The sequence below is a fragment of the Carcharodon carcharias genome, chromosome 6, assembly GCF_017639515.1.
Source record: "Carcharodon carcharias isolate sCarCar2 chromosome 6, sCarCar2.pri, whole genome shotgun sequence".
Classification (NCBI taxonomy): Eukaryota; Metazoa; Chordata; class Chondrichthyes; order Lamniformes; family Lamnidae; genus Carcharodon; species Carcharodon carcharias.
This window is the reverse complement of record NC_054472.1, coordinates 143,346,019-143,366,327: the sequence shown is the minus strand read 5'-3', so window position 1 is coordinate 143,366,327 and position 20,309 is coordinate 143,346,019. Positions and strand designations below refer to the sequence as shown.

The window sequence follows — 20,309 nt, the reverse complement described above, 5'->3', positions numbered from 1 at the left end:
CTGATTGTTTGTCATGTGCTTTTAGCTGCTGGAGGCTTTGTTGACCCCTGAATCCTCCAGCTCTGTCAGTCTTTCAACCATCAACTGATCTCCACATCCTGGGCCTGTGCTGTTTAGCAATCAAGCGTCTGATTATGGAGCGGAAGCTGATAGCTTCCTCACGTACCTGGCTTGCAGCCTCATGCAAACGTTGTATTATGACTTGGGTCACATTGCAGGCTCAGCAACTGGCTCATGGTGCCTGGAAGCTCAATCAGGACATGATTTCTGAGTTCAGTAGGCTGCCTATCATTCCTAGGACTTGAAAGGCCTTACTTCAATCCCCTGTGGCACATGGTGCATTTTCTTTCTTTAGGAACACAGGGGCAGGACTGGGCCATTCAGTCCACCGTGACTGCTCTGCTCAATAAGATCATAGTTGATCATTCATTCACTTCAATGCCTTTTTGCCACACCATGCCCATACCCCTTTACGTCAATGGCATTTAGAAATCTGTCAATCTCTACTTTACACAAACTCAACGACTGAGCTTCCACATCCCGCCGGGGTAGAAAATTCCAAAGGTTCACGACCCTCTGAGCGAAAAGATTTCTCCTCACCTGGGTCCAAAGTCGCTTCCCCCTTATTTTGAAATTGTGCTCCTTGGCTCTAGTCTCCCCAACCAGGGGAAACATGTGACCTGCATGCATCCTGTCTATTCCTTTAAGTGTCTTATAGGTATCAATGAGATCACATCTCATTTTTCAAAGCTCTGAAGGATACAGGCCCAGTTTCCCCAATCACTCTTCATAGCACAGCCACACCGTCCCGGGAACAAGGCCGGTGAATCTTCGTTGCGCTCCCACTATGGGAATAATATCCTTCCTAAGGAAAGGGAACCAATACTGTACAAAGCAGTCCAAGTACGGTCTAGCCAAGGGTCTATAGTCGCCTCAGCTTACCATCTTTGCTGCATGCCAAAAAAAAAGACGCCTTCATTGCTGCAGCGTTACAAACATTTCATGTCTCCCGACCACTTTGTGTGGCGGCACAAGCAAAAACTTTGGAAGTGTGTCGACTGAATGACAAGTCTGCTGAGGCCGAATAGATCGAGAAACAGGGTAGAGAATGTAGGACTCAGTGCCAACCCCACGAGCCTGCAAAGCGAGCGCTCTAACATTTGAGCTGCGCCCCCTGTGACATGGCACAGCTCCCTCCCGATTGCCTCACAGGAGGCTCTCAGCATCTGTCTCCGAGGGGCTCCGTGATCACCAGGGAAATCCTGCCTCGGTCGGCCTGCTGCCCATGCACAGTACATGCTTTGCTCCAGACAGCAGCTCCGAGCAGCAAGAGATGAGCATCGCCCGCACGAATTGAACAGAGACGACGTAGGAAGTCCAGAAGAGCTCGTACTTAATGATTGAAAGCGAAGCGAGCAGAAAGTGGCGGCCACCACGACTGTGAGGGGGCAGTCGAGAGCTCTGTCTGACTGATTGGATACTACTCGTGCTTTGACTTGGTGCTGGGTGCTTGAATGGATTGCTCCTCCAAGGAAATCCCTGCTGGCCAGCAGATGCAAAAGCAGAAATAAAGCAAGCATCTTCTGGCTCCTTTGAAATGAAAAGAGAGCTGGTGCGCCTTGGCCTCAACAGGCAAAATTTTAGCCAAATCGACAAGTTGAGAGCTCAGGCAGCAGCTAAATGCTGCTGACTGCAAAAAGTCAGAGCAGACTTCCTTCGAGCCGGAATTGAACCAGCGACCTAAGGATACCAGCTAGGACGATCACCTACAGTTATCCGCTCTACCAGCTGAGCTATCGAAGGGGAGCCCCGCTGTGGCGCTTCTTTTCTGATTGTTTGTCATGTGCTTTTAGCTGCTGGAGGCTTTGTTGACCCCTGAATCCTCCAGCTCTGTCAGTCTTTCAACCATCAACTGATCTCCACATCCTGGGCCTGTGCTGTTTAGCAATCAAGCGTCTGATTATGAGCGGAAGCTGATAGCTTCCTCACGTACCTGGCTTGCAGCCTCATGCAAACGTTGTATTATGACTTGGGTCACATTGCAGGCTCAGCAACTGGCTCATGGTGCCTGGAAGCTCAATCAGGACATGATTTCTGAGTTCAGTAGGCTGCCTATCATTCCTAGGACTTGAAAGGCCTTACTTCAATCCCCTGTGGCACATGGTGCATTTTCTTTCTTTAGGAACACAGGGGCAGGACTGGGCCATTCAGTCCACCGTGACTGCTCTGCTCAATAAGATCATAGTTGATCATTCATTCACTTCAATGCCTTTTTGCCACACCATGCCCATACCCCTTTACGTCAGTGGCATTTAGAAATCTGTCAATCTCTACTTTACACAAACTCAACGACTGAGCTTCCACAGCCCGCCGGGGTAGAAAATTCCAAAGGTTCACGACCCTCTGAGCGAAAAGATTTCTCCTCACCTGGGTCCAAAGTCGCTTCCCCCTTATTTTGAAATTGTGCTCCTTGGCTCTAGTCTCCCCAACCAGGGGAAACATGTGACCTGCATGCATCCTGTCTATTCCTTTAAGTGTCTTATAGGTATCAATGAGATCACATCTCATTTTTCAAAGCTCTGAAGGATACAGGCCCAGTTTCCCCAATCACTCTTCATAGCACAGCCACACCGTCCCGGGAACAAGGCCGGTGAATCTTCGTTGCGCTCCCACTATGGGAATAATATCCTTCCTAAGGAAAGGGAACCAATACTGTACAAAGCAGTCCAAGTACGGTCTAGCCAAGGGTCTATAGTCGCCTCAGCTTACCATCTTTGCTGCATGCCAAAAAAAAAGACGCCTTCATTGCTGCAGCGTTACAAACATTTCATGTCTCCCGACCACTTTGTGTGGCGGCACAAGCAAAAACTTTGGAAGTGTGTCGACTGAATGACAAGTCTGCTGAGGCTGAATAGATCGAGAAACAGGGTAGAGAATGTAGGACTCAGTGCCAACCCCACGAGCCTGCAAAGCGAGCACTCTAACATTTGAGCTGCGCCCCCTGTGACATGGCACAGCTCCCTCCCGATTGCCTCACAGGAGGCTCTCAGCATCTGTCTCCGAGGGGCTCGGTGATCACCAGGGAAATCCTGCCTCTGTCGGCCTGCTGCCCATGCACAGTACATGCTTTGCTCCAGACAGCAGCTCCAAGCAGCAAGAGATGAGCATCGCCCGCACGAATTGAACAGAGACGACGTAGGAAGTCCAGAAGAGCTCGTAAAAAATGATTGAAAGCGAAGCGAGCAGAAAGTGGCGGCCACCACGACTGTGAGGGGGCAGTCGAGAGCTCTGTCTGACTGATTGGATACTACTCGTGCTTTGACTTGGTGCTGGGTGCTTGAATGGATTGCTCCTCCAAGGAAATCCCTGCTGGCCAGCAGATGTAAAAGCAGAAATAAAGCAAGCATCTTCTGGCTCCTTTGAAATGAAAAGAGAGCTGGTGCGCCTTGGCCTCAACAGGCAAAATTTTAGCCAAATCGACAAGTTGAGAGCTCAGGCAGCAGCTAAATGCTGCTGACTGCAAAAAGTCAGAGCAGACTTCCTTCGAGCCGGAATTGAACCAGCGACCTAAGGATACCAGCTAGGACGATCACCTACAGTCCTCCGCTCTACCAGCTGAGCTATCGAAGGGGAGCCCCACTGTGGTGCTTCTTTTCTGATTGTTTGTCATGTGCTTTTAGCTGCTGGAGGCTTTGTTGACCCCTGAATCCTCCAGCTCTGTCAGTCTTTCAACCATCAACTGATCTCCACATCCTGGGCCTGTGCTGTTTAGCAATCAAGCGTCTGATTATGGAGCGGAAGCTGATAGCTTCCTCACGTACCTGGCTTGCAGCCTCATGCAAACGTTGTATTATGACTTGGGTCACATTGCAGGCTCAGCAACTGGCTCATGGTGCCTGGAAGCTCAATCAGGACATGATTTCTGAGTTCAGTAGGCTGCCTATCATTCCTAGGACTTGAAAGGCCTTACTTCAATCCCCTGTGGCACATGGTGCATTTTCTTTCTTTAGGAACACAGGGGCAGGACTGGGCCATTCAGTCCACCGTGACTGCTCTGCTCAATAAGATCATAGTTGATCATTCATTCACTTCAATGCCTTTTTGCCACACCATGCCCATACCCCTTTACGTCAATGGCATTTAGAAATCTGTCAATCTCTACTTTACACAAACTCAACGACTGAGCTTCCACATCCCGCCGGGGTAGAAAATTCCAAAGGTTCACGACCCTCTGAGCGAAAAGATTTCTCCTCACCTGGGTCCAAAGTCGCTTCCCCCTTATTTTGAAATTGTGCTCCTTGGCTCTAGTCTCCCCAACCAGGGGAAACATGTGACCTGCATGCATCCTGTCTATTCCTTTAAGTGTCTTATAGGTATCAATGAGATCACATCTCATTTTTCAAAGCTCTGAAGGATACAGGCCCAGTTTCCCCAATCACTCTTCATAGCACAGCCACACCGTCCCGGGAACAAGGCCGGTGAATCTTCGTTGCGCTCCCACTATGGGAATAATATCCTTCCTAAGGAAAGGGAACCAATACTGTACAAAGCAGTCCAAGTACGGTCTAGCCAAGGGTCTATAGTCGCCTCAGCTTACCATCTTTGCTGCATGCCAAAAAAAAAGACGCCTTCATTGCTGCAGCGTTACAAACATTTCATGTCTCCCGACCACTTTGTGTGGCGGCACAAGCAAAAACTTTGGAAGTGTGTCGACTGAATGACAAGTCTGCTGAGGCCGAATAGATCGAGAAACAGGGTAGAGAATGTAGGACTCAGTGCCAACCCCACGAGCCTGCAAAGCGAGCGCTCTAACATTTGAGCTGCGCCCCCTGTGACATGGCACAGCTCCCTCCCGATTGCCTCACAGGAGGCTCTCAGCATCTGTCTCCGAGGGGCTCCGTGATCACCAGGGAAATCCTGCCTCGGTCGGCCTGCTGCCCATGCACAGTACATGCTTTGCTCCAGACAGCAGCTCCGAGCAGCAAGAGATGAGCATCGCCCGCACGAATTGAACAGAGACGACGTAGGAAGTCCAGAAGAGCTCGTACTTAATGATTGAAAGCGAAGCGCGCAGAAAGTGGCGGCCACCACGACTGTGAGGGGGCAGTCGAGAGCTCTGTCTGACTGATTGGATACTACTCGTGCTTTGACTTGGTGCTGGGTGCTTGAATGGATTGCTCCTCCAAGGAAATCCCTGCTGGCCAGCAGATGCAAAAGCAGAAATAAAGCAAGCATCTTCTGGCTCCTTTGAAATGAAAAGAGAGCTGGTGCGCCTTGGCCTCAACAGGCAAAATTTTAGCCAAATCGACAAGTTGAGAGCTCAGGCAGCAGCTAAATGCTGCTGACTGCAAAAAGTCAGAGCAGACTTCCTTCGAGCCAGAATTGAACCAGCGACCTAAGGATACCAGCTAGGACGATCACCTACAGTCTCCGCTCTACCAGCTGAGCTATCGAAGGGGAGCCCCGCTGTGGTGCTTCTTTTCTGATTGTTTGTCATGTGCTTTTAGCTGCTGGAGGCTTTGTTGACCCCTGAATCCTCCAGCTCTGTCAGTCTTTCAACCATCAACTGATTTCCACATCCTGGGCCTGTGCTGTTTAGCAATCAAGTGTCTGATTATGAAGCGGAAGCTGATAGCTTCCTCACGTACCTGGCTTGCAGCCTCATGCAAACGTTGTATTATGACTTGGGTCACATTGCAGGCTCAGCAACTGGCTCATGGTGCCTGGAAGCTCAATCAGGACATGATTTCTGAGTTCAGTAGGCTGCCTATCATTCCTAGGACTTGAAAGGCCTTACTTCAATCCCCTGTGGCACATGGTGCATTTTCTTTCTTTAGGAACACAGGGGCAGGACTGGGCCATTCAGTCCACCGTGACTGCTCTGCTCAATAAGATCATAGTTGATCATTCATTCACTTCAATGCCTTTTTGCCACACCATGCCCATACCCCTTTACGTCAGTGGCATTTAGAAATCTGTCAATCTCTACTTTACACAAACTCAACGACTGAGCTTCCACAGCCCGCCGGGGTAGAAAATTCCAAAGGTTCACGACCCTCTGAGCGAAAAGATTTCTCCTCACCTGGGTCCAAAGTCGCTTCCCCCTTATTTTGAAATTGTGCTCCTTGGCTCTAGTCTCCCCAACCAGGGGAAACATGTGACCTGCATGCATCCTGTCTATTCCTTTAAGTGTCTTATAGGTATCAATGAGATCACATCTCATTTTTCAAAGCTCTGAAGGATACAGGCCCAGTTTCCCCAATCACTCTTCATAGCACAGCCACACCGTCCCGGGAACAAGGCCGGTGAATCTTCGTTGCGCTCCCACTATGGGAATAATATCCTTCCTAAGGAAAGGGAACCAATACTGTACAAAGCAGTCCAAGTACGGTCTAGCCAAGGGTCTATAGTCGCCTCAGCTTACCATCTTTGCTGCATGCCAAAAAAAAAGACGCCTTCATTGCTGCAGCGTTACAAACATTTCATGTCTCCCGACCACTTTGTGTGGCGGCACAAGCAAAAACTTTGGAAGTGTGTCGACTGAATGACAAGTCTGCTGAGGCCGAATAGATCGAGAAACAGGGTAGAGAATGTAGGACTCAGTGCCAACCCCACGAGCCTGCAAAGCGAGCGCTCTAACATTTGAGCTGCGCCCCCTGTGACATGGCACAGCTCCCTCCCGATTGCCTCACAGGAGGCTCTCAGCATCTGTCTCCGAGGGGCTCCGTGATCACCAGGGAAATCCTGCCTCGGTCGGCCTGCTGCCCATGCACAGTACATGCTTTGCTCCAGACAGCAGCTCCGAGCAGCAAGAGATGAGCATCGCCCGCACGAATTGAACAGAGACGACGTAGGAAGTCCAGAAGAGCTCGTACTTAATGATTGAAAGCGAAGCGAGCAGAAAGTGGCGGCCACCACGACTGTGAGGGGGCAGTCGAGAGCTCTGTCTGACTGATTGGATACTACTCGTGCTTTGACTTGGTGCTGGGTGCTTGAATGGATTGCTCCTCCAAGGAAATCCCTGCTGGCCAGCAGATGTAAAAGCAGAAATAAAGCAAGCATCTTCTGGCTCCTTTGAAATGAAAAGAGAGCTGGTGCGCCTTGGCCTCAACAGGCAAAATTTTAGCCAAATCGACAAGTTGAGAGCTCAGGCAGCAGCGAAATGCTGCTGACTGCAAAAAGTCAGAGCAGACTTCCTTCGAGCCGGAATTGAACCAGCGACCTAAGGATACCAGCTAGGACGATCACCTACAGTTATCCGCTCTACCAGCTGAGCTATCGAAGGGGAGCCCCGCTGTGGCGCTTCTTTTCTGATTGTTTGTCATGTGCTTTTAGCTGCTGGAGGCTTTGTTGACCCCTGAATCCTCCAGCTCTGTCAGTCTTTCAACCATCAACTGATCTCCACATCCTGGGCCTGTGCTGTTTAGCAATCAAGTGTCTGATTATGAAGCGGAAGCTGATAGCTTCCTCACGTACCTGGCTTGCAGCCTCATGCAAACGTTGTATTATGACTTGGGTCACATTGCAGGCTCAGCAACTGGCTCATGGTGCCTGGAAGCTCAATCAGGACATGATTTCTGAGTTCAGTAGGCTGCCTATCATTCCTAGGACTTGAAAGGCCTTACTTCAATCCCCTGTGGCACATGGTGCATTTTCTTTCTTTAGGAACACAGGGGCAGGACTGGGCCATTCAGTCCACCGTGACTGCTCTGCTCAATAAGATCATAGTTGATCATTCATTCACTTCAATGCCTTTTTGCCACACCATGCCCATACCCCTTTACGTCAATGGCATTTAGAAATCTGTCAATCTCTACTTTACACAAACTCAACGACTGAGCTTCCACATCCCGCCGGGGTAGAAAATTCCAAAGGTTCACGACCCTCTGAGCGAAAAGATTTCTCCTCACCTGGGTCCAAAGTCGCTTCCCCCTTATTTTGAAATTGTGCTCCTTGGCTCTAGTCTCCCCAACCAGGGGAAACATGTGACCTGCATGCATCCTGTCTATTCCTTTAAGTGTCTTATAGGTATCAATGAGATCACATCTCATTTTTCAAAGCTCTGAAGGATACAGGCCCAGTTTCCCCAATCACTCTTCATAGCACAGCCACACCGTCCCGGGAACAAGGCCGGTGAATCTTCGTTGCGCTCCCACTATGGGAATAATATCCTTCCTAAGGAAAGGGAACCAATACTGTACAAAGCAGTCCAAGTACGGTCTAGCCAAGGGTCTATAGTCGCCTCAGCTTACCATCTTTGCTGCATGCCAAAAAAAAAGACGCCTTCATTGCTGCAGCGTTACAAACATTTCATGTCTCCCGACCACTTTGTGTGGCGGCACAAGCAAAAACTTTGGAAGTGTGTCGACTGAATGACAAGTCTGCTGAGGCCGAATAGATCGAGAAACAGGGTAGAGAATGTAGGACTCAGTGCCAACCCCACGAGCCTGCAAAGCGAGCGCTCTAACATTTGAGCTGCGCCCCCTGTGACATGGCACAGCTCCCTCCCGATTGCCTCACAGGAGGCTCTCAGCATCTGTCTCCGAGGGGCTCCGTGATCACCAGGGAAATCCTGCCTCGGTCGGCCTGCTGCCCATGCACAGTACATGCTTTGCTCCAGACAGCAGCTCCGAGCAGCAAGAGATGAGCATCGCCCGCACGAATTGAACAGAGACGACGTAGGAAGTCCAGAAGAGCTCGTAAAAAATGATTGAAAGCGAAGCGAGCAGAAAGTGGCGGCCACCACGACTGTGAGGGGGCAGTCGAGAGCTCTGTCTGACTGATTGGATACTACTCGTGCTTTGACTTGGTGCTGGGTGCTTGAATGGATTGCTCCTCCAAGGAAATCCCTGCTGGCCAGCAGATGTAAAAGCAGAAATAAAGCAAGCATCTTCTGGCTCCTTTGAAATGAAAAGAGAGCTGGTGCGCCTTGGCCTCAACAGGCAAAATTTTAGCCAAATCGACAAGTTGAGAGCTCAGGCAGCAGCTAAATGCTGCTGACTGCAAAAAGTCAGAGCAGACTTCCTTCGAGCCGGAATTGAACCAGCGACCTAAGGATACCAGCTAGGACGATCACCTACAGTTACCCGCTCTACCAGCTGAGCTATCGAAGGGGAGCCCCGCTGTGGTGCTTCTTTTCTGATTGTTTGTCATGTGCTTTTAGCTGCTGGAGGCTTTGTTGACCCCTGAATCCTCCAGCTCTGTCAGTCTTTCAACCATCAACTGATCTCCACATCCTGGGCCTGTGCTGTTTAGCAATCAAGCGTCTGATTATGGAGCGGAAGCTGATAGCTTCCTCACGTACCTGGATTGCAGCCTCATGCAAACGTTGTATTATGACTTGGGTCACATTGCAGGCTCAGCAACTGGCTCATGGTGCCTGGAAGCTCAATCAGGACATGATTTCTGAGTTCAGTAGGCTGCCTATCATTCCTAGGACTTGAAAGGCCTTACTTCAATCCCCTGTGGCACATGGTGCATTTTCTTTCTTTAGGAACACAGGGGCAGGACTGGGCCATTCAGTCCACCGTGACTGCTCTGCTCAATAAGATCATAGTTGATCATTCATTCACTTCAATGCCTTTTTGCCACACCATGCCCATACCCCTTTACGTCAATGGCATTTAGAAATCTGTCAATCTCTACTTTACACAAACTCAACGACTGAGCTTCCACATCCCGCCGGGGTAGAAAATTCCAAAGGTTCACGACCCTCTGAGCGAAAAGATTTCTCCTCACCTGGGTCCAAAGTCGCTTCCCCCTTATTTTGAAATTGTGCTCCTTGGCTCTAGTCTCCCCAACCAGGGGAAACATGTGACCTGCATGCATCCTGTCTATTCCTTTAAGTGTCTTATAGGTATCAATGAGATCACATCTCATTTTTCAAAGCTCTGAAGGATACAGGCCCAGTTTCCCCAATCACTCTTCATAGCACAGCCACACCGTCCCGGGAACAAGGCCGGTGAATCTTCGTTGCGCTCCCACTATGGGAATAATATCCTTCCTAAGGAAAGGGAACCAATACTGTACAAAGCAGTCCAAGTACGGTCTAGCCAAGGGTCTATAGTCGCCTCAGCTTACCATCTTTGCTGCATGCCAAAAAAAAAGACGCCTTCATTGCTGCAGCGTTACAAACATTTCATGTCTCCCGACCACTTTGTGTGGCGGCACAAGCAAAAACTTTGGAAGTGTGTCGACTGAATGACAAGTCTGCTGAGGCTGAATAGATCGAGAAACAGGGTAGAGAATGTAGGACTCAGTGCCAACCCCACGAGCCTGCAAAGCGAGCGCTCTAACATTTGAGCTGCGCCCCCTGTGACATGGCACAGCTCCCTCCCGATTGCCTCACAGGAGGCTCTCAGCATCTGTCTCCGAGGGGCTCCGTGATCACCAGGGAAATCCTGCCTCGGTCGGCCTGCTGCCCATGCACAGTACATGCTTTGCTCCAGACAGCAGCTCCGAGCAGCAAGAGATGAGCATCGCCCGCACGAATTGAACAGAGACGACGTAGGAAGTCCAGAAGAGCTCGTACATAATGATTGAAAGCGAAGCGAGCAGAAAGTGGCGGCCACCATGACGGTGAGGGGGCAGTCGAGAGCTCTGTCTGACTGATTGGATACTACTCGTGCTTTGACTTGGTGCTGGGTGCTTGAATGGATTGCTCCTCCAAGGAAATCCCTGCTGGCCAGCAGATGCAAAAGCAGAAATAAAGCAAGCATCTTCTGGCTGCTTTGAAATGAAAAGAGAACTGGTGCGCCTTGGCCTCAACAGGCAAAATTTTAGCCAAATCGACAAGTTGAGAGCTCAGGCAGCAGCTAAATGCTGCTGACTGCAAAAAGTCAGAGCAGACTTCCTTCGAGCCAGAATTGAACCAGCGACCTAAGGATACCAGCTAGGACGATCACCTACAGTCCTCCGCTCTACCAGCTGAGCTATCGAAGGGGAGCCCCGCTGTGGCGCTTCTTTTCTGATTGTTTGTCATGTGCTTTTAGCTGCTGGAGGCTTTGTTGACCCCTGAATCCTCCAGCTCTGTCAGTCTTTCAACCATCAACTGATCTCCACATCCTGGGCCTGTGCTGTTTAGCAATCAAGCGTCTGATTATGGAGCGGAAGCTGATAGCTTCCTCACGTACCTGGCTTGCAGCCTCATGCAAACGTTGTATTATGACTTGGGTCACATTGCAGGCTCAGCAACTGGCTCATGGTGCCTGGAAGCTCAATCAGGACATGATTTCTGAGTTCAGTAGGCTGCCTATCATTCCTAGGACTTGAAAGGCCTTACTTCAATCCCCTGTGGCACATGGTGCATTTTCTTTCTTTAGGAACACAGGGGCAGGACTGGGCCATTCAGTCCACCGTGACTGCTCTGCTCAATAAGATCATAGTTGATCATTCATTCACTTCAATGCCTTTTTGCCACACCATGCCCATACCCCTTTACGTCAATGGCATTTAGAAATCTGTCAATCTCTACTTTACACAAACTCAACGACTGAGCTTCCACATCCCGCCGGGGTAGAAAATTCCAAAGGTTCACGACCCTCTGAGCGAAAAGATTTCTCCTCACCTGGGTCCAAAGTCGCTTCCCCCTTATTTTGAAATTGTGCTCCTTGGCTCTAGTCTCCCCAACCAGGGGAAACATGTGACCTGCATGCATCCTGTCTATTCCTTTAAGTGTCTTATAGGTATCAATGAGATCACATCTCATTTTTCAAAGCTCTGAAGGATACAGGCCCAGTTTCCCCAATCACTCTTCATAGCACAGCCACACCGTCCCGGGAACAAGGCCGGTGAATCTTCGTTGCGCTCCCACTATGGGAATAATATCCTTCCTAAGGAAAGGGAACCAATACTGTACAAAGCAGTCCAAGTACGGTCTAGCCAAGGGTCTATAGTCGCCTCAGCTTACCATCTTTGCTGCATGCCAAAAAAAAAGACGCCTTCATTGCTGCAGCGTTACAAACATTTCATGTCTCCCGACCACTTTGTGTGGCGGCACAAGCAAAAACTTTGGAAGTGTGTCGACTGAATGACAAGTCTGCTGAGGCCGAATAGATCGAGAAACAGGGTAGAGAATGTAGGACTCAGTGCCAACCCCACGAGCCTGCAAAGCGAGCGCTCTAACATTTGAGCTGCGCCCCCTGTGACATGGCACAGCTCCCTCCCGATTGCCTCACAGGAGGCTCTCAGCATCTGTCTCCGAGGGGCTCCGTGATCACCAGGGAAATCCTGCCTCGGTCGGCCTGCTGCCCATGCACAGTACATGCTTTGCTCCAGACAGCAGCTCCGAGCAGCAAGAGATGAGCATCGCCCGCACGAATTGAACAGAGACGACGTAGGAAGTCCAGAAGAGCTCGTACTTAATGATTGAAAGCGAAGCGAGCAGAAAGTGGCGGCCACCACGACTGTGAGGGGGCAGTCGAGAGCTCTGTCTGACTGATTGGATACTACTCGTGCTTTGACTTGGTGCTGGGTGCTTGAATGGATTGCTCCTCCAAGGAAATCCCTGCTGGCCAGCAGATGCAAAAGCAGAAATAAAGCAAGCATCTTCTGGCTCCTTTGAAATGAAAAGAGAGCTGGTGCGCCTTGGCCTCAACAGGCAAAATTTTAGCCAAATCGACAAGTTGAGAGCTCAGGCAGCAGCTAAATGCTGCTGACTGCAAAAAGTCAGAGCAGACTTCCTTCGAGCCGGAATTGAACCAGCGACCTAAGGATACCAGCTAGGACGATCACCTACAGTCCCCGCTCTACCAGCTGAGCTATCGAAGGGGAGCCCCTGCTGTGGTGCTTCTTTTCTGATTGTTTGTCATGTGCTTTTAGCTGCTGGAGGCTTTGTTGACCCCTGAATCCCCAGCTCTGTCAGTCTTTCAACCATCAACTGATCTCCACATCCTGGGCCTGTGCTGTTTAGCAATCAAGCGTCTGATTATGGAGCGGAAGCTGATAGCTTCCTCACGTACCTGGCTTGCAGCCTCATGCAAACGTTGTATTATGACTTGGGTCACATTGCAGGCTCAGCAACTGGCTCATGGTGCCTGGAAGCTCAATCAGGACATGATTTCTGAGTTCAGTAGGCTGCCTATCATTCCTAGGACTTGAAAGGCCTTACTTCAATCCCCTGTGGCACATGGTGCATTTTCTTTCTTTAGGAACACAGGGGCAGGACTGGGCCATTCAGTCCACCGTGACTGCTCTGCTCAATAAGATCATAGTTGATCATTCATTCACTTCAATGCCTTTTTGCCACACCATGCCCATACCCCTTTACGTCAATGGCATTTAGAAATCTGTCAATCTCTACTTTACACAAACTCAACGACTGAGCTTCCACATCCCGCCGGGGTAGAAAATTCCAAAGGTTCACGACCCTCTGAGCGAAAAGATTTCTCCTCACCTGGGTCCAAAGTCGCTTCCCCCTTATTTTGAAATTGTGCTCCTTGGCTCTAGTCTCCCCAACCAGGGGAAACATGTGACCTGCATGCATCCTGTCTATTCCTTTAAGTGTCTTATAGGTATCAATGAGATCACATCTCATTTTTCAAAGCTCTGAAGGATACAGGCCCAGTTTCCCCAATCACTCTTCATAGCACAGCCACACCGTCCCGGGAACAAGGCCGGTGAATCTTCGTTGCGCTCCCACTATGGGAATAATATCCTTCCTAAGGAAAGGGAACCAATACTGTACAAAGCAGTCCAAGTACGGTCTAGCCAAGGGTCTATAGTCGCCTCAGCTTACCATCTTTGCTGCATGCCAAAAAAAAAGACGCCTTCATTGCTGCAGCGTTACAAACATTTCATGTCTCCCGACCACTTTGTGTAGGCGGCACAAGCAAAAACTTTGGAAGTGTGTCGACTGAATGACAAGTCTGCTGAGGCCGAATAGATCGAGAAACAGGGTAGAGAATGTAGGACTCAGTGCCAACCCCACGAGCCTGCAAAGCGAGCGCTCTAACATTTGAGCTGCGCCCCCTGTGACATGGCACAGCTCCCTCCCGATTGCCTCACAGGAGGCTCTCAGCATCTGTCTCCGAGGGGCTCCGTGATCACCAGGGAAATCCTGCCTCGGTCGGCCTGCTGCCCATGCACAGTACATGCTTTGCTCCAGACAGCAGCTCCGAGCAGCAAGAGATGAGCATCGCCCGCACGAATTGAACAGAGACGACGTAGGAAGTCCAGAAGAGCTCGTACTTAATGATTGAAAGCGAAGCGAGCAGAAAGTGGCGGCCACCACGACTGTGAGGGGGCAGTCGAGAGCTCTGTCTGACTGATTGGATACTACTCGTGCTTTGACTTGGTGCTGGGTGCTTGAATGGATTGCTCCTCCAAGGAAATCCCTGCTGGCCAGCAGATGCAAAAGCAGAAATAAAGCAAGCATCTTCTGGCTCCTTTGAAATGAAAAGAGAGCTGGTGCGCCTTGGCCTCAACAGGCAAAATTTTAGCCAAATCGACAAGTTGAGAGCTCAGGCAGCAGCTAAATGCTGCTGACTGCAAAAAGTCAGAGAAGACTTCCTTCGAGCCAGAATTGAACCAGCGACCTAAGGATACCAGCTAGGACGATCACCTACAGTCCCCTGCTCTCACAGCTGAGCTATCGAAGGGGAGCCCTGCTGTGGTGCTTCTTTTCTGATTGTTTGTCATGTGCTTTTAGCTGCTGGAGGCTTTGTTGACCCCTGAATCCCCCAGCTCTGTCAGTCTTTCAACCATCAACTGATCTCCACATCCTGGGCCTGTGCTGTTTAGCAATCAAGCGTCTGATTATGGAGCGGAAGCTGATAGCTTCCTCACGTACCTGGATTGCAGCCTCATGCAAATGTTGTATTATGACTTGGGTCACATTGCAGGCTCAGCAACTGGCTCATGGTGCCTGGAAGCTCAATCAGGACATGATTTCTGAGTTCAGTAGGCTGCCTATCATTCCTAGGACTTGAAAGGCCTTACTTCAATCCCCTGTGGCACATGGTGCATTTTCTTTCTTTAGGAACACAGGGGCAGGACTGGGCCATTCAGTCCACCGTGACTGCTCTGCTCAATAAGATCATAGTTGATCATTCATTCACTTCAATGCCTTTTTGCCACACCATGCCCATACCCCTTTACGTCAATGGCATTTAGAAATCTGTCAATCTCTACTTTACACAAACTCAACGACTGAGCTTCCACAGCCCGCCGGGGTAGAAAATTCCAAAGGTTCACGACCCTCTGAGCGAAAAGATTTCTCCTCACCTGGGTCCAAAGTCGCTTCCCCGCTTATTTTGAAATTGTGCTCCTTGGCTCTAGTCTCCCCAACCAGGGGAAACATGTGACCTGCATGCATCCTGTCTATTCCTTTAAGTGTCTTATAGGTATCAATGAGATCACATCTCATTTTTCAAAGCTCTGAAGGATACAGGCCCAGTTTCCCCAATCACTCTTCATAGCACAGCCACACCGTCCCGGGAACAAGGCCGGTGAATCTTCGTTGCGCTCCCACTATGGGAATAATATCCTTCCTAAGGAAAGGGAACCAATACTGTACAAAGCAGTCCAAGTACGGTCTAGCCAAGGGTCTATAGTCGCCTCAGCTTACCATCTTTGCTGCATGCCAAAAAAAAAGACGCCTTCATTGCTGCAGCGTTACAAACATTTCATGTCTCCCGACCACTTTGTAAGGCAGCACAAGCAAAAACTTTGGAAGTGTGTCGACTGAATGACAAGTCTGCTGAGGCCGAATAGATCGAGAAACAGGGTAGAGAATGTAGGACTCAGTGCCAACCCCACGAGCCTGCAAAGCGAGCGCTCTAACATTTGAGCTGCGCCCCCTGTGACATGGCACAGCTCCCTCCCGATTGCCTCACAGGAGGCTCTCAGCATCTGTCTCCGAGGGGCTCCGTGATCACCAGGGAAATCCTGCCTCGGTCGGCCTGCTGCCCATGCACAGTACATGCTTTGCTCCAGACAGCAGCTCCGAGCAGCAAGAGATGAGCATCGCCCGCACGAATTGAACAGAGACGACGTAGGAAGTCCAGAAGAGCTCGTACTTAATGATTGAAAGCGAAGCGAGCAGAAAGTGGCGGCCACCACGACTGTGAGGGGGCAGTCGAGAGCTCTGTCTGACTGATTGGATACTACTCGTGCTTTGACTTGGTGCTGGGTGCTTGAATGGATTGCTCCTCCAAGGAAATCCCTGCTGGCCAGCAGATGCAAAAGCAGAAATAAAGCAAGCATCTTCTGGCTCCTTTGAAATGAAAAGAGAGCTGGTGCGCCTTGGCCTCAACAGGCAAAATTTTAGCCAAATCGACAAGTTGAGAGCTCAGGCAGCAGCTAATTGCTGCTGACTGCAAAAAGTCAGAGCAGACTTCCTTCGAGCCAGAATTGAACCAGCGACCTAAGGATACCAGCTAGGACGATCACCTACAGTCCCCGCTCTACCAGCTGAGCTATCGAAGGGGAGCCCCGCTGTGGTGCTTCTTTTCTGATTGTTTGTCATGTGCTTTTAGCTGCTGGAGGCTTTGTTGACCCCTGAATCCCCCAGCTCTGTCAGTCTTTCAACCATCAACTGATCTCCACATCCTGGGCCTGTGCTGTTTAGCAATCAAGCGTCTGATTATGGAGCGGAAGCTGATAGCTTCCTCACGTACCTGGCTTGCAGCCTCATGCAAACGTTGTATTATGACTTGGGTCACATTGCAGGCTCAGCAACTGGCTCATGGTGCCTGGAAGCTCAATCAGGACATGATTTCTGAGTTCAGTAGGCTGCCTATCATTCCTAGGACTTGAAAGGCCTTACTTCAATCCCCTGTGGCACATGGTGCATTTTCTTTCTTTAGGAACACAGGGGCAGGACTGGGCCATTCAGTCCACCGTGACTGCTCTGCTCAATAAGATCATAGTTGATCATTCATTCACTTCAATGCCTTTTTGCCACACCATGCCCATACCCCTTTACGTCAATGGCATTTAGAAATCTGTCAATCTCTACTTTACACAAACTCAACGACTGAGCTTCCACATCCCGCCGGGGTAGAAAATTCCAAAGGTTCACGACCCTCTGAGCGAAAAGATTTCTCCTCACCTGGGTCCAAAGTCGCTTCCCCCTTATTTTGAAATTGTGCTCCTTGGCTCTAGTCTCCCCAACCAGGGGAAACATGTGACCTGCATGCATCCTGTCTATTCCTTTAAGTGTCTTATAGGTATCAATGAGATCACATCTCATTTTTCAAAGCTCTGAAGGATACAGGCCCAGTTTCCCCAATCACTCTTCATAGCACAGCCACACCGTCCCGGGAACAAGGCCGGTGAATCTTCGTTGCGCTCCCACTATGGGAATAATATCCTTCCTAAGGAAAGGGAACCAATACTGTACAAAGCAGTCCAAGTACGGTCTAGCCAAGGGTCTATAGTCGCCTCAGCTTACCATCTTTGCTGCATGCCAAAAAAAAAGACGCCTTCATTGCTGCAGCGTTACAAACATTTCATGTCTCCCGACCACTTTGTGTGGCGGCACAAGCAAAAACTTTGGAAGTGTGTCGACTGAATGACAAGTCTGCTGAGGCCGAATAGATCGAGAAACAGGGTAGAGAATGTAGGACTCAGTGCCAACCCCACGAGCCTGCAAAGCGAGCGCTCTAACATTTGAGCTGCGCCCCCTGTGACATGGCACAGCTCCCTCCCGATTGCCTCACAGGAGGCTCTCAGCATCTGTCTCCGAGGGGCTCCGTGATCACCAGGGAAATCCTGCCTCGGTCGGCCTGCTGCCCATGCACAGTACATGCTTTGCTCCAGACAGCAGCTCCGAGCAGCAAGAGATGAGCATCGCCCGCACGAATTGAACAGAGACGACGTAGGAAGTCCAGAAGAGCTCGTACTTAATGATTGAAAGCGAAGCGAGCAGAAAGTGGCGGCCACCACGACTGTGAGGGGGCAGTCGAGAGCTCTGTCTGACTGATTGGATACTACTCGTGCTTTGACTTGGTGCTGGGTGCTTGAATGGATTGCTCCTCCAAGGAAATCCCTGCTGGCCAGCAGATGCAAAAGCAGAAATAAAGCAAGCATCTTCTGGCTCCTTTGAAATGAAAAGAGAGCTGGTGCGCCTTGGCCTCAACAGGCAAAATTTTAGCCAAATCGACAAGTTGAGAGCTCAGGCAGCAGCTAAATGCTGCTGACTGCAAAAAGTCAGAGCAGACTTCCTTCGAGCCAGAATTGAACCAGCGACCTAAGGATACCAGCTAGGACGATCACCTACAGTCCTCCGCTCTACCAGCTGAGCTATCAAAGGGGAGCCCCTGCTGTGGTGCTTCTTTTCTGATTGTTTGTCATGTGCTTTTAGCTGCTGGAGGCTTTGTTGACCCCTGAATCCTCCAGCTCTGTCAGTCTTTCAACCATCAACTGATCTCCACATCCTGGGCCTGTGCTGTTTAGCAATCAAGCGTCTGATTATGGAGCGGAAGCTGATAGCTTCCTCACGTACCTGGCTTGCAGCCTCATGCAAACGTTGTATTATGACTTGGGTCACATTGCAGGCTCAGCAACTGGCTCATGGTGCCTGGAAGCTCAATCAGGACATGATTTCTGAGTTCAGTAGGCTGCCTATCATTCCTAGGACTTGAAAGGCCTTACTTCAATCCCCTGTGGCACATGGTGCATTTTCTTTCTTTAGGAACACAGGGGCAGGACTGGGCCATTCAGTCCACCGTGACTGCTCTGCTCAATAAGATCATAGTTGATCATTCATTCACTTCAATGCCTTTTTGCCACACCATGCCCATACCCCTTTACGTCAATGGCATTTAGAAATCTGTCAATCTCTACTTTACACAAACTCAACGACTGAGCTTCCACATCCCGCCGGGGTAGAAAATTCCAAAGGTTCACGACCCTCTGAGCGAAAAGATTTCTCCTCACCTGGGTCCAAAGTCGCTTCCCCCTTATTTTGAAATTGTGCTCCTTGGCTCTAGTCTCCCCAACCAGGGGAAACATGTGACCTGCATGCATCCTGTCTATTCCTTTAAGTGTCTTATAGGTATCAATGAGATCACATCTCATTTTTCAAAGCTCTGAAGAATACAGGCCCAGTTTCCCCAATCACTCTTCATAGCACAGCCACACCGTCCCGGGAACAAGGCCGGTGAATCTTCGTTGCGCTCCCACTATGGGAATAATATCCTTCCTAAGGAAAGGGAACCAATACTGTACAAAGCAGTCCAAGTACGGTCTAGCCAAGGGTCCATAGTCGCCTCAGCTTACCATCTTTGCTGCATGCCAAAAAAAAAGATGCCTTCATTGCTGCAGCGTTACAAACATTTCATGTCTCCCGACCACTTTGTAAGGCGGCACAAGCAAAAACTTTGGAAGTGTGTCGACTGAATGACAAGTCTGCTGAGGCCGAATAGATCGAGAAACAGGGTAGAGAATGTAGGACTCAGTGCCAACCCCACGAGTCTGCAAAGCGAGCGCTCTAACATTTGAGCTGCGCCCCCTGTGACATGGCACAGCTCCCTCCCGATTGCCTCACAGGAGGCTCTCAGCATCTGTCTCCGAGGGGCTCCGTGATCACCAGGGAAATCCTGCCTCGGTCGGCCTGCTGCCCATGCACAGTACATGCTTTGCTCCAGACAGCAGCTCCGAGCAGCAAGAGATGAGCATCGCCCGCACGAATTGAACAGAGACGACGTAGGAAGTCCAGAAGAGCTCGTACTTAATGATTGAAAGCGAAGCGAGCAGAAAGTGGCGGCCACCACGACTGTGAGGGGGCAGTCGAGAGCTCTGTCTGACTGATTGGATACTACTCGTGCTTTGACTTGGTGCTGGGTGCTTGAATGGATTGCTCCTCCAAGGAAATCCCTGCTGGCCAGCAGATGCAAAAGCAGAAATAAAGCAAGCATCTTCTGGCTCCTTTGAAATGAAAAGAGAGCTGGTGCGCCTTGGCCTCAACAGGCAAAATTTTAGCCAAATCGACAAGTTGAGAGCTCAGGCAGCAGCTAAATGCTGCTGACTGCAAAAAGTCAGAGCAGACTTCCTTCGAGCCGGAATTGAACCAGCGACCTAAGGATACCAGCTAGGACGATCACCTACAGTCCCCGCTCTACCAGCTGAGCTATCGAAGGGGAGCCCCGCTGTGGTGCTTCTTTTCTGATTGTTTGTCATGTGCTTTTAGCTGCTGGAGGCTTTGTTGACCCCTGAATCCTCCAGCTCTGTCAGTCTTTCAACCATCAACTGATCTCCACATCCTGGGCCTGTGCTGTTTAGCAATCAAGCGTCTGATTATGGAGCGGAAGCTGATAGCTTCCTCACGTACCTGGCTTGCAGCCTCATGCAAACGTTGTATTATGACT

The 20,309-nt window shown here is 50.1% G+C and overlaps 7 non-coding genes across 7 annotated transcripts; all 7 read right to left on the bottom strand.

The window, feature by feature from the left end:
- Window positions 1–1,712: 1,712 nt before the first annotated feature.
- trnay-gua lies at window positions 1,713–1,803 on the bottom strand. The gene is given in 2 exon segments: window positions 1,713–1,748; window positions 1,767–1,803. It is a non-coding gene; the product is annotated as a tRNA-Tyr (tRNA).
- Window positions 1,804–3,539: 1,736 nt separating this feature from the next.
- trnay-gua lies at window positions 3,540–3,630 on the bottom strand. The gene is given in 2 exon segments: window positions 3,540–3,575; window positions 3,594–3,630. It is a non-coding gene; the product is annotated as a tRNA-Tyr (tRNA).
- A 3,564-nt stretch (window positions 3,631–7,194) lies between these two features.
- On the bottom strand, window positions 7,195–7,285 carry trnay-gua. The gene is given in 2 exon segments: window positions 7,195–7,230; window positions 7,249–7,285. It is a non-coding gene; the product is annotated as a tRNA-Tyr (tRNA).
- A 3,565-nt stretch (window positions 7,286–10,850) lies between these two features.
- trnay-gua lies at window positions 10,851–10,941 on the bottom strand. The gene is given in 2 exon segments: window positions 10,851–10,886; window positions 10,905–10,941. It is a non-coding gene; the product is annotated as a tRNA-Tyr (tRNA).
- A 1,737-nt stretch (window positions 10,942–12,678) lies between these two features.
- trnay-gua lies at window positions 12,679–12,768 on the bottom strand. The gene is given in 2 exon segments: window positions 12,679–12,714; window positions 12,733–12,768. It is a non-coding gene; the product is annotated as a tRNA-Tyr (tRNA).
- Window positions 12,769–18,162: 5,394 nt separating this feature from the next.
- trnay-gua lies at window positions 18,163–18,253 on the bottom strand. The gene is given in 2 exon segments: window positions 18,163–18,198; window positions 18,217–18,253. It is a non-coding gene; the product is annotated as a tRNA-Tyr (tRNA).
- A 1,738-nt stretch (window positions 18,254–19,991) lies between these two features.
- On the bottom strand, window positions 19,992–20,081 carry trnay-gua. The gene is given in 2 exon segments: window positions 19,992–20,027; window positions 20,046–20,081. It is a non-coding gene; the product is annotated as a tRNA-Tyr (tRNA).
- Between the last annotated feature and the right edge of the window lie 228 nt (window positions 20,082–20,309).